The 12,448-nt window shown below is 42.3% G+C and overlaps 1 protein-coding gene across 1 annotated transcript in view; it reads right to left on the reverse strand.

Moving 5' to 3' along the window:
* TBKBP1 (TBK1 binding protein 1) overlaps window positions 1-12,448 on the reverse strand; it is a 2,809,732-nt gene that overhangs the window by 2,094,202 nt on the left and 703,082 nt on the right. The window lies entirely within an intron of this gene.

A 12,448-nucleotide genomic window follows, 5' to 3' on the forward strand; every position in this document is an offset into this window, starting at 1 on the left:
GGTAACAAATGCACTGCAAGATGCCCATTTTACTATATATGACATAAGCTCAGTTATGTCACCACCTTTGCACCCCCGCAAACACACACACACACACACACACACACACACACACACACGGTACATTCTGCATTGTAACTGCACCAGTGGTAGTTAATGCATACCTTCTGTTACATGCTACAAAGATTGGGAAGTTTCAATAAAAATATTATAAATGGGTGTAATGACCACACTTTTTATTCACCTTAATTTACATTTTACTTTTGCCCCTTATAAACTGAATTGTTATTGACAGCGGATGCTACAAACCCTTACACAGAGGGAGTAAACCCTTACTATGACCAAAGTACACCAAATGTGATTAGCAGATTAGGTGCTGAACAAGCAGGGGGGAAGAGTAGCATCTGTCAGCTTGCCTATTCCAGGAAGGATGGTGGAGTTTCTGCATGCGATCTTTGGGGGTAGTACTGTAATCCCACAGCAGATAGCCAATGAGTTTGTCATACCAAGGTGGGCAGGAGACAGCAGATAGCCAATGAGTTTGTCATACCAAGGTGGGCAGGAGACAGCAGATAGCCAATGAGTTTGTCATACCAAGGTGGGCAGGAGACAGCAGAAAGCCAATGAGTTTGTCATACCAGGGAGAGAAGGAGACACAGCAGATAGCTGATGAATTTGTCATACTAGGAAGGACAGGAGCTTATTAACCTTGCATATAGGAATGTGGGTGATGTCAACCATCCCTGCCTAGCTAGGGATAGTAAATCAATTCCCCAACGTACTAAACCAGCCTATGTGATACTCCTGGGTTCTTCCTAGTCCCCCTTCCCACTCTGCCAGCAGCTGCCAAGGCCCCAGCTCTGCAGAGGGTAGCATCATGGACTTTTTAATGTAACAATTGTTGCAATAATGGGCCACCAACATGTAGCTGGATCCATACATAAAAGGGGAATAACAACATTACAAATAGGCTTGCCTATAAAATGGAGTAGTAGCCATCTCATTTCTTAGTACAAAATTCAGACTTGTATTTCATTCTGCAACCAGACTGCATTAGAAGTATTACCTACAGAACTGTTCTGCACCATGTGCAACTTTGCTGTTCAGTCGCAATCCACAGATAAAGGGAAGCTATCACTAGAACAGTAACTGAGGCTCCTTGTGCTGGGCTAAACTAGTTTTAACCCCCACAAACCACAACCACCAACCATCTACTAAGTCTTTTCTATTTTTTACAGGGTTTTGTCCCGCACTGTAAATTAGAATAAATTTACAATTGCAAGCCCCAAGTTGTCATTTGTCACACACCATCAAGATCTATTCACTCTATTCTGCAGAGCACAGTACTGGCTTCAGCTTTGCAACAAGCTTATCATATCATTCCACCCTTCATCACCTTGTCAAATGTTCACCATTGCAACCACTCATCAGCTTGTACATTACCCCTCATCACCTTCATTCCTCAAATGATCTGAGGTAACTATATCAATAGACTGGGGCTTCTTATCTCTACACACAAGAAACTGCACCAGTTTCCCAGTTTTAAAAAAATTCTTAGAACTCTTCTGCTCCTGGAAATGTAGTTGCACTTCACTGCCAAATAACATGCTCTCCACTACTGCATATATTCATCCCTTACTGGTCACCACTGAGTACAGTAACTTTGCTCACACATGTTCAGTGCAGTTTACCACCTGACAACAATGCTGAATAAAGTGCACACTTTTTTTACCATGAATAAAAGGTCATATTCTTTTGGATCTGTTGGTTTCACCTTCCTAATTTAAAATCATTAAAACTGAAAGAGGAAGGTTCATGGGCAGACATGCAGAAATGGCCAATAAATGAAGCTTGATGGAGGAATAAGAACGGCTATTGGATAGTAACTCACACAAATACTGTAAAACTTGAGAATATCTAGCCCTGAATATCTGCGGTCATGCTGTTGGCAGCAACTAGAAAACCTTTTCCATTTGATAATGTATGGTTTTCCAGTAGCAGGATTTCTTGCCTCCATTACTACTTGTTGTACATCCTTGGTAAACAAGTGCATAAATATATTTAAGACCGTATTACCCAGGCAGTCAATTGAAATTGATTGATTTTAGGTGTATCAAACACCCCATGTTTTCGAGTGAGTAGATCCAGTCTGTGAGGAAGCTTATGGTAATTTCCCTTGACAATTTCCAAAAGAAGAGAGAGCCACAGCTGCCTGGTCTAGAAGGGAGTGACCACAATAGTACCCTGGAAATAAATGAAGAGTGTGGAAAAGCATATAGGAACATTCCTCAGAGCTGCTCTTGGTTTGGCTACTTTACCTGAGACTTACAGAAATCTGCTGCATCTAAGGCCATATGCTGCAAAAACAACAAAAACAAGTATAATTTTGCACGTCTGCTGATTAGTTTTACTGCATGTCATAACAATAATGTATTATTTATTATATTTCTTATATTTTGGAAAAATTTCAAAGAGATGAACTGTTTCCTCTGCTGCTGTAGTACTTAACTACATTGCATCTGCTAGTTTTACAGGACTGTAGCACCTGGATTGTGTGGTTTCCTTGCAATTGAGATCTAAAACCAGCATTTGTACCTTAAGAGGATTTTCTGACTGCATTCTTGTGGCAGAAGTGTGCTTTAGCAAACATATCCGATTTGGAGACTGCTGGCTGAAAGCTTATTGTGTGTTTTCTTGACTGGTCTGTAAGCACTGCTGTTGTAAAACTTGTTTTTCAGATTCTATACAAGCCCAGAGTTTGTTATAGGCTGCTTTCCATGTAGTGGCAGCTAGCACTGCCCTGTATAGACGTAAACACCTTCAAATTAAAATTTCCCTTACAACAACTATGTCTATAACCTTTTCCAGTCCTCCTGCTGTTCTAGGAGTACCTGAGTTGTGCACAGAGCAGCACTGTCTTACTGGATAGCTACAGTTCACATTGAGTTTAGCACCCATTCTTTGTCCACGTGTTGTCAGCCCAGTCCAGTTATATCTCACCACTTTTCTCCTTGGTTAAACCCATAGTAAAAAACCTGAAACCATAGATAGGGACTTTCCTGCTATCTCTGTAACTTGATGGTCACAGGCATCCTGAGGCAATGTAGCAATTGTCTCATTTATACTGACAACCACTTAATCCTGAAACAAACAAGCACAGTAAGTGAGAGATATAGTTACACTATGAAAACTGAGACATAACTGTCACATGCTGACAAATCAAATGACAAACAGGTTGTCAGAACATGCACATCATTTCCCTCACTAAATAAGGTCTCAACACATAAACCCACAGATGCAGAGGTACTCATAAGTAACTTACCAAAACATCAGAGGCCTCCTGTATGCTGCCTCAAAAACCACTTACAAACAAAACCAAGTCAACACCAACCACTACATATAAAAATACACATCACAGTGTCTCTACAAGTAACCCCCTAAGGCAAAACACCACACACTGAAACATCTTGGTCATAGGAGAATCCATCATGAGACACACGGATGCCCTCCCTCACCAGTTTGGCTAAAGAGAGGGTTAAAGTTAGTTGCCTGTCAGGGGCCCGGATTTAACAGATTACACAAGTAATCAGGTCACTCAACCACTAGTACCAGTATGACTCAGTCATGGTCCATGTGGGTGTGAACAACCTACGACGTACCTCCCTGGACTATATGAACCCATACATGAAGGACTTCTCTGAATAAGTGTCACAGGCTGGTATGATCTTCGCACTGAGCAGCATTCTAATCTCACCAAGAATGATACCATAATACAAACAGAGAATGATTGACTTCAATAATTGGCTTAGCTACTGGTGTCATTCCAAGGAGATCCACTATTCATCAGCCTGGGACAACATGATCGACAGACCATGCTGCTTTGCCAGAGATGGTCTGCACCTGTCACCACTAGACTTTTATAGGTTCATAGGTTCATAGGTAGGTACTAGGCTATCTGCCCGAAGGCCTTTTATAAGCCTAGCCAGAATGTGTTGGCTTTCGCCACCCCCTTAGATTGGTTCCCTGTGCCTCTGTCCAGCAGAGCCATTGAAGTGATCCCTGGGGTAAACTTTTTGTTTCCCATCCACTCGTCAAGGTTTCTCTTGAAGAGGGTTAGCAAGGAGCTCTGCCTAATGTAGATTGGAATCTTGTTCCACAGCATGGGAAGTCTCTGGGACAGGAATCTATCCCTTCAGCATGTCCTATTTATTGTTGTGGTGAGGTTTAGATCCCTGGAACGTGTGGCTCGAGGGGATATGGTTTTCTTTACGTGGAGCATGTCCATCAATTCTGGGTTGGACATGGCCTTGTATGTCAGGCAGAGATCACCTCTGAGTAGGCGGTATGCAACCGAGTACAGCTGGAGTTTCTTCAGTCGAGCTGCATAGGGCATCTGCTTGAGGCCAGTGATCTTCTTGGTGAGGAACTTCTGTGGTCTTTCCAGTTGTTGCAGGTGTCTTGTAAGGTACATCCCAAATGCGGCATTGTACTCTATGATGGGTCTGATGAGTGATGCGTAGAGGGGCCCAATGACCTCTTTTGATCTGGATGCAAACCCTTTTGTGATTAGGTGGGCCACATAGAAGGATTTTATAACCATTTTGGCAATGTGATTTTCAAAGGAGAGGTTACTATCTACTTGGGTCCCCAGATCCCTTATTACGTCTTCCATATTTAGGGGGCTACCACCTATGTGGTAGTTTGTGGGTACTTTGTTTTTTCCAAAGGGGATGACTATGTACTTTTTGGCATTTAGCTTGAGACCATGGTTATCTGTCTCAGTGAGACCCTTTTGGAGGATGTCTGTGTCAGCCAGAGAGTCAATTATAGCCCCTAATTTGCAGTCATCTGCGAACTTGGTGAGCCATAGTCCTCCTGTGCTTACCTGTACCTCTGAGAAGTATATGCCGAATGGGAGGGGTCCTAGGACTGAGCCCTGGGGAATGCCACTTGTAACAGGTTTAGAGTCAGACCTAGCTCCTGCAACTCTTACCATGTGGGTTCTGTTTGTGAGCCAGTTGGCAACCCATCTCGTGACGTAGGGGTTTATGTTCAGGCTGGTGAGCTTGTCTATAATACCTGAGTGGGGAATTGTGTCAAAGGCCTTTGTGAGGTCTAGGTAGGCTGTGTGGACCACATTTCCCTCGTCTACAGCCTTGGTAACTGTCTCAATGAAGTCCACCAGGTTTAGGAGGCATGATCTGCCCTTAACAAAGCCGAACTGGGTTGGGTCCAGTGTTTGGGGGTTTCCAATGTCTCTGTTAATGAAATCCATGATGATGCTTTTGAATATTGGCCAAGGCATTAGTCACCCCCATACTGCCTTTTTTAGGCAGTGGCAAACCAACAGACCTACCAACATAACAAATTCTTCTAATGCCAAACTGAAGGTACAACTGCCAGTGCTAGGAGTCTTAAGAAGAAACTGCACTCCCTGGAAGCTTTCCTTACCCTAGCAAATGCTGATGTTTGTGCAGTTACAGAAATGTGGTTCAAGGCTGCAGAAAGCATCCCAGCAGGGCAAGGCTACAATGCATATCACACATTCAGACCACCTTCTGAAAAGGAAAAAATGAAAAAAAAATAAAGGAGGAGGTCTTTCCATTTACATAAAAACAATCTCACCTCTAGATTGGTCAAGCAGGATAACTCACTTGAGTTACTCCATGTCCAACTAACCATAGGCAAAGTCCCCAACCATGTCATCAATAGCTACAGGTTCACAACCATCAACCATGAAAACCACTTAGCATACCTGAAGCTACTAGCATCACTTACTATTCAGCCCAACACACTACTCAAGAGTGATTTTAACTACTCCTCCATAAACTGGTAAACATGCATAACAACTAACATGCAGACCCAGAGATTCCTCGACTTTATCAGTGCAAATGCTCTGGAACATCTGGACTGCAGTCCAACTAGGGCTCAAATATCCTTCACATGGCATTCACAAACATGGGAGAGCATTGCACCTTCCCCCCCCCCCCCCCCCCAGCATAATGTCCTCATTGGTAAGACCGGATCATAAATTGGTCTCCTTTGAAATTAATATAATGGTAGAACCCCCACCAAACCCTAAAACCCTGAAGAATTTTTCCAAGACAAATTACTTTCTATTAAGTGATACTGTAGGTAAGTTTAAGGCTTAACCCAACCCCAAAAACAGAGGCCTATGTGGAAGTATACACAAATGCTCTGTACAACCACATAAACAACTGTATAGAAACAGCAGTACCTGACCAAAAACTAAACCCAGGTCTACCCAGAAAAACAAGTCACCCTTGTGGACTACTAGCATAAACCAACTATACAACCAAAGAAAGACATTCCTGTCTAGAAGTAAGTGGGCTGGTGCACAACAGAGAAAACAATCCCTCATTAGTCTCAACAGGCAAATGAGAGAACTAATCAAGTCTTCAAAAGCTACGATTAAAATAACCTCCCAGGCAAAGAATAACCACAAAGCATTTTTCAGTTATGTCTGAAATCGTAAGGGAATCACTCAACAATGTGTTGAGTTGGCTGTAGACGGCACTACCTATACTCAGCCATAAGAAATTAGCAGACCTGCTGGTCAATAAATTCAGCTCAGATTTCACCCCCTCACCACCTCCGGTCACTCCCCATGAAATACCCCCTACCATTCCTTTGCCTGTTATCACAAAAGAATAGGTTATCACTGCATTCTCTAAAGCTAGAAACATGGCATCAATGGGCCCTGATAGAATCCCAGGGTGCCTATTAAATAGCTTGAAGCATGACCTAGCAGACCCACTCAGATCTCGATTTAACCACAGTCTCCAGACAGACTTTGTCGCAGTAGAGCGGAGAACAGCAACAGTCATCCCTCTACACAAGGGTGACCATCAATGGACCCAGGGAACTACCAACCCATAAATCTGACTAGCCTTATACGCAAGGCTATGGAAAGAATAATAGTGGACCTGATTAACAACGACATAGGAAGTCTCCAGACTCAAGACCAAAACCAGTTTGGCTTCATTCAAGGGCAGTTCCCGCATGCTCTATCTGGTGGACTTGTTTGGGAAGGTCACCAAGGCCATGGATGATGTTAAGACAGTGCATATTGCCTAGCTTGACCTGGCCAAGGCATTTGATACATACCACACTTGGGTATTATAGATAGACTCACAAAATTAGGCATAAACCTCTGTGTCATCAGATAGATAGCCAAATGGCTCATGGATAGGACACATGCTATTGGAATGGGGGAATCCTTATCTAACACCAGTGGAGTACTAAAGGGCTCAACGCTGACCCCCCTACTGTTTGAGATATACTTCTCAGATGTCAAGCCAAATGTAGATGGCCTCTGGCTGATGGGGTTTGCTGATGACTGCAAGTTGGGAGCAATTACTGACTCCCCAAATGAAGTTGATATCCTACAGAAAGGGCTGACTCAGACTAATGACTGGTGTCAGAGCTATGGCCTCAAACTAAATGCAAAGAAGTGCATAATAATACCCTTTGGGAAATCAAATACTCCTGCAAATTACAACACTGACAGCACCCCCCTAAGAATGGAACCAATAGTGAGAGATCTGGGTACTCAGACAGATAGTAATCTGAACTTTGACTACCATGTGTCCACGGTGGTGAAGAAATCCTTCTATGTGGCTCAACTTATAAGTAAGGGTATGGCATCCAGATCTAAGGATGTCACAGTACCAGTGTACTTGGCACTCATCAGACCAATAACCAAGTACAAAGCATCTTTTGGTATGTACCTTGCCAGGCAGCTGCAACAGTTGGAGCATGCTCAGAGGTTTCTCACCAAAACAATATAAGGTATAATCAACACATCATATGCAGACTGATTAAAAGCTCTATCACTGTATTCAGATTCCTACTGATTACTGACGGGTGATCTATACCTGACCTACACGCAGTCTGTGACCCAGCCCTGATGGAAATGTGTTACATTCCCAAAACTAACTGCATGAGTGTTACCCATTCCAGGGATCTAAACCTGATCTCTGTCATGAACAGATCATGCTAGAGAGGCAGATATGTATCCCAAAGATTGCCCCTCCTCTGGAATAGACTTCCTGTTTAAGTGAAGCAGAGTTGTTCCGTGACCATCTTCAAGCGGAAACTGGACCAATGGATGGTAAATTGCAAATTCACTCCTGGGATGGTGCCCATGTACCTTACAAACAGAGGCAGTCTGTAAAAATTGTCAAAACCTGCTTGCTAACCCTTGCTATCTTTCCCACAGGGATAGAAAATTAGATACAATCTGGGTAAAACAGGCTAGGTTTATAAGGGGTCATAAGCCATTAGCTTAGTAATCTCCTGTGAACATATGGAAAAAGAATGGCACCAGTCTTCCAAGCCTTCTTGCATGGAGTTCTGGAGCAGAATCTTGCCAATTGATTGCTCAGAGAGGAGACAAAGAGGTCAACTTGAGGAACGCCCTACAGATGGATTAAATCTTGGAAGACCCCCTGATCTAGTTTCCATTTTTGACTGTCTGCCCTGGTCCTTTTCAGCTTGTCTGTCACACAGTTTTCTTCTGATGGAATGTAGTATCCCTGTAGAGTGAAATTGTGCTGCAAAACTATATTCCAGTCTAAGATGGTTACTCTGCAAAGGTGGTATGTCCTGGTTCCCCCCATGTCTGTAGATGTACCACATGACTTTGGTATCATCTGTAACAACTTGAAAATGTCCTGGGGCCAAAGATGAGTGAGAGTGCTTTGGTCAGAGCACCTCTGTGACATTTATGTGCTTGCATCTGTCCTTGTTGTCCCACACGCTCTGCAGTTTCATCCTTCCTGACACTTCTGTCCGAACAGAGTGGTGACTGACCGCTTTGAAACATGGAGGGAGAAGAAGAAACTTGGATTTAAGGATATCTCTTGTCTCCACCGAATGATTTCTCTTCAGATAAACCTCAGCACTGGGATTTGAAAAGGCAACGGCTGTTGGTGCTGGGAACAAAGAGACTTCAGATACCACTGTATCTTTCACATGTAAAGTCTTTCCATTATTGTGAGAATTATAGAAGCCATGAGACCCAAATTCATGAGGTATTTCCTCACAGTGACCAAAGTTTGAGTGAAAACTTTACAAACAGATTTAAATATAGATCTGTTTTTCCTGTGGAAGAAAAGCTGTTTGAACTGAGGTGTCCAGTTAACATCTCAGGAATTCAATCCTGTGTGGAGGAGTCAAGAAAGACTTCTGAATGTTCTCCTGGAATCCCAACTTGTGTAACAGCTCTCTCACCCTAGAGAGAGATTCCTGACACATTGAAAAAGACTCTGCAAAGCTAAGTGACTCATCTAAATATAGAAAAATGTGAATACCCTGCAACCTGCAATGAACCGCAAATGGAGTAAGACACTTTGTGAGTGTTCTTGGTGCAGTGGACAGTCCAAAGGGTAAGGCAGAGAAACGATAATCTGATCCAGACACACCAGACCTTAAAAAATATCTGAAGCCTGGACGAATAGGGATGTGATGATAAGTATCTTTTAAGTCTAATGCTACCAAGACAAATGAAAGTGGGAGAAGGGGAAACAGGTTTTGAAGTGACATAATTTTGAATATGGGCACTATCGTAAACAGGTTTAGGAAAGAAATATCAAGAACTGGTTTCCAAGCATTGTATTTCTTTTGTACTAAGAATGTCCTTGAATAAAAACTCTTACCCTACTAGGTAGGCGGAACTGGTTCTATCACTTTTTGGGATAGCATGTAATGGAGAGCTGGAGGAAACAAAACAGACTGGTCTGGAGGACGAGAAACGACCCCCTAGAAAGGAAGAATTTTCTCCCACTGCATCTGTAACTTCGATGAATGATCATCAGAACCCATTGGTCTGAAACTATTTGTTGCAAAAAAGAAAAATGTATATTCAGACTTTCTGGGAAAAAAGGGGGCCATGGTGGGAGGGGATCACAAGGTCTCTTAAACAGTCATTCAGAGTTGTTGGTCTCTCCTTGTTTTTGGGAGGTTTCAGGCTTCTTTTTGGAACCCCATTGCCATTTCTTCTTATATGTCTGCTTACCTGTATTTTGTTGAGACTGTTTATTCTGCTTTTTGCCAAAACTGTATGTGGACTTAGAGAATCCTTTAGAAACTTTGGAAAAGGTGGCTGAAAAATCTTAAGAGATTCCCTGTATCAGTTCACACATTTCACCATGCTTTTAAATCTCATCTGCAGCAACGGGGCCAAACTCTCTATCAAAAGAAGAATTTAAAATCTCATTTTTAACACCTTCTAAGAAGTTATGAAAATGCAGCTATGCAAACCTCCTCAAGACAGTACCAGTGGCCATAGCCCTGGACGAAGTATCAACACAAACATACACACACACTGTAAACATTGCGTAGTGACCTGTGCAATAGAAGAAACTAAGTTACTTAAAGCAGATTTTTCATCACAAGACGAGAATGCAGATAAAACATTCCTACTACTTTCACAATTAGTCAAAATAAACTTTAACATATGAGCCTGAAAATTCTAGTTTGTGAAAATCAAAGTGGCAGAAGTATACACTTTCTTCATATACTTATCAATTATTTTCCCATCCTTAACAGAAAGAATAGGACTGGAATTAACTAAGTGCTTAGCATCAGCGAGATCAACTAAAGCTATAGCTGCTGGGTCAGGCTTGGGAATAATGTAGAAAAACTTAAAAGACTGAGGAAGTTTATACATCCTACCTGCCTTTTTAAGGGCAGCTGGCTGACTATCTGAAAAATTGCAGACAGCAACACACACATCCTCTAAAGAAGACAGGACAGGAGGAATGGGTGTAGTTTCAGGAAATTCCTTCTGTAACAACTCATAGTATTTTCTGAGGGACTGAGAAACCTCAGTGTTTTCCCACTGAAAACACTGCACATATTAGCAATAGTCTCAGAGAAAGAGAACCCCCTACATGAAGAATCAGAAACTGGGCTCTCCTCAATGTCTGAATCAGAAATCTGAGGAGAAACCCGTATATCTGTCCCTGCATCTTCTTGTTCAGATTCAGACTTGAATCTCTTCAGAAAAAGTAGAATCCCTCTTTCTTTTACCAGAAATTACAAGAAGGAGCAATTGCATGATTTAAACCCTGAGTCAGACCAGTAAACTACTCATGTCTAAGGAAATGTGCAGAGGAGGAGATACATGCTTAGTTTTCTACTTCTTTTTGACAGGAAAAAAGGGGCCAACCATGTTACTATTGGCAGCAGTAGCTTCCTCAAGGATTAGCACAGCATTCTGACATAACAGGGAAGTATTCCCTGTTCCTTCTCCCAGGACCAACAAGAGTGGCTCTTCCTTGCCTACCGAGGGGACCCCAAAAGCAGCAGAGGGTGTGGCTAGCTCCCAGCTGATAATGGCTGTAGATGCTACATCAGATGAATCTGTGGTAAAAGATGAGTGGTCTAAGGTTCAATAAGGAGACACAGCAGCCAACCACCTGCAGCTGAGGCAAACTGCTCACCTGCTGTGTTGGCAAAGGCTGTTTAACTTTGTCCTTTTGTGGCTGGAAGAAGGACCAACCATGTGACCAGTAGTTTGTGCCATGGTCAAAAGAAAATGGTGTCTCTTTCCAGGGAAGAAAAGCAGCAAATGCCAGTAAAAACTGCAAGTCTTTAAAAGTCACTTTTTTCATAGAAAAACACAGAAGAAAGTACTTTAAAACACTTTACCAGCCACAAAAAAGTAAAATAAACACAATTTCTCCCCAGAAAAAATGGTTTTCAGTTATTTTACACAACTTTTAAACTAACAGGATAAAAGAGTGCCCACATTTAAAAATACAACACATTCTTGTAAATTCTGTTAAAACACAAAACTCCTAGCCTTAAAATAACTTTCCTGAACAGGAAAGTAATAAAACACAAAAAATATTTGAAAAATGGAAGGTTTCTCCAAAATAGGACAAACCTACCCAGCAAGGAAACAGCATCAAGACAACCGCTGATCTTCAAATGCCTCAGAGGAGTGTACTCATAAGTTCATATGTTCATAGGTAGGTACTGGGCTATTGGCCCTAGGGCCTATATAAACCTAGCCAAAAAGGTACCCTGGCTTTCACCACCCAAGAAAATTATTTTCCTGTGCCCCTGTTGAGCAGAGCCACAGAGGTGATGCCCGGGGTGAATTTCATATTTCCCATCCAATCGTCAAGATTTTTCTTGAAGAGTGCTAATGAGGAGCTTTGTTTGATATAGATAGGTAGCTTGTTCCAGAGTATGGGGAGTCTCTAGGACATGAATCTATCCCTCCAGCATGTTCTGTTTATTGTGGTGACAAGGTTTAGGTCCCTAGAGCTTGTAGCTTGGAGGAATTGGGATTTCTTTAAGTGAAGCATGTCCAACAGCTGTGGGTTTGACATTGCTTTGTATGGTAGGCAGAGATTGCCTCTGAGTAGCCGATATGCGACGGAGTAAAGCTGGAGTTTTTTGAGAAGGTCTGCAT

This window comes from Protopterus annectens, chromosome 13.part0 (assembly GCF_019279795.1).
Source record: "Protopterus annectens isolate FY-2018-M chromosome 13.part0, PAN1.0, whole genome shotgun sequence".
Lineage (NCBI taxonomy): Eukaryota > Metazoa > Chordata > Ceratodontiformes > Protopteridae > Protopterus > Protopterus annectens.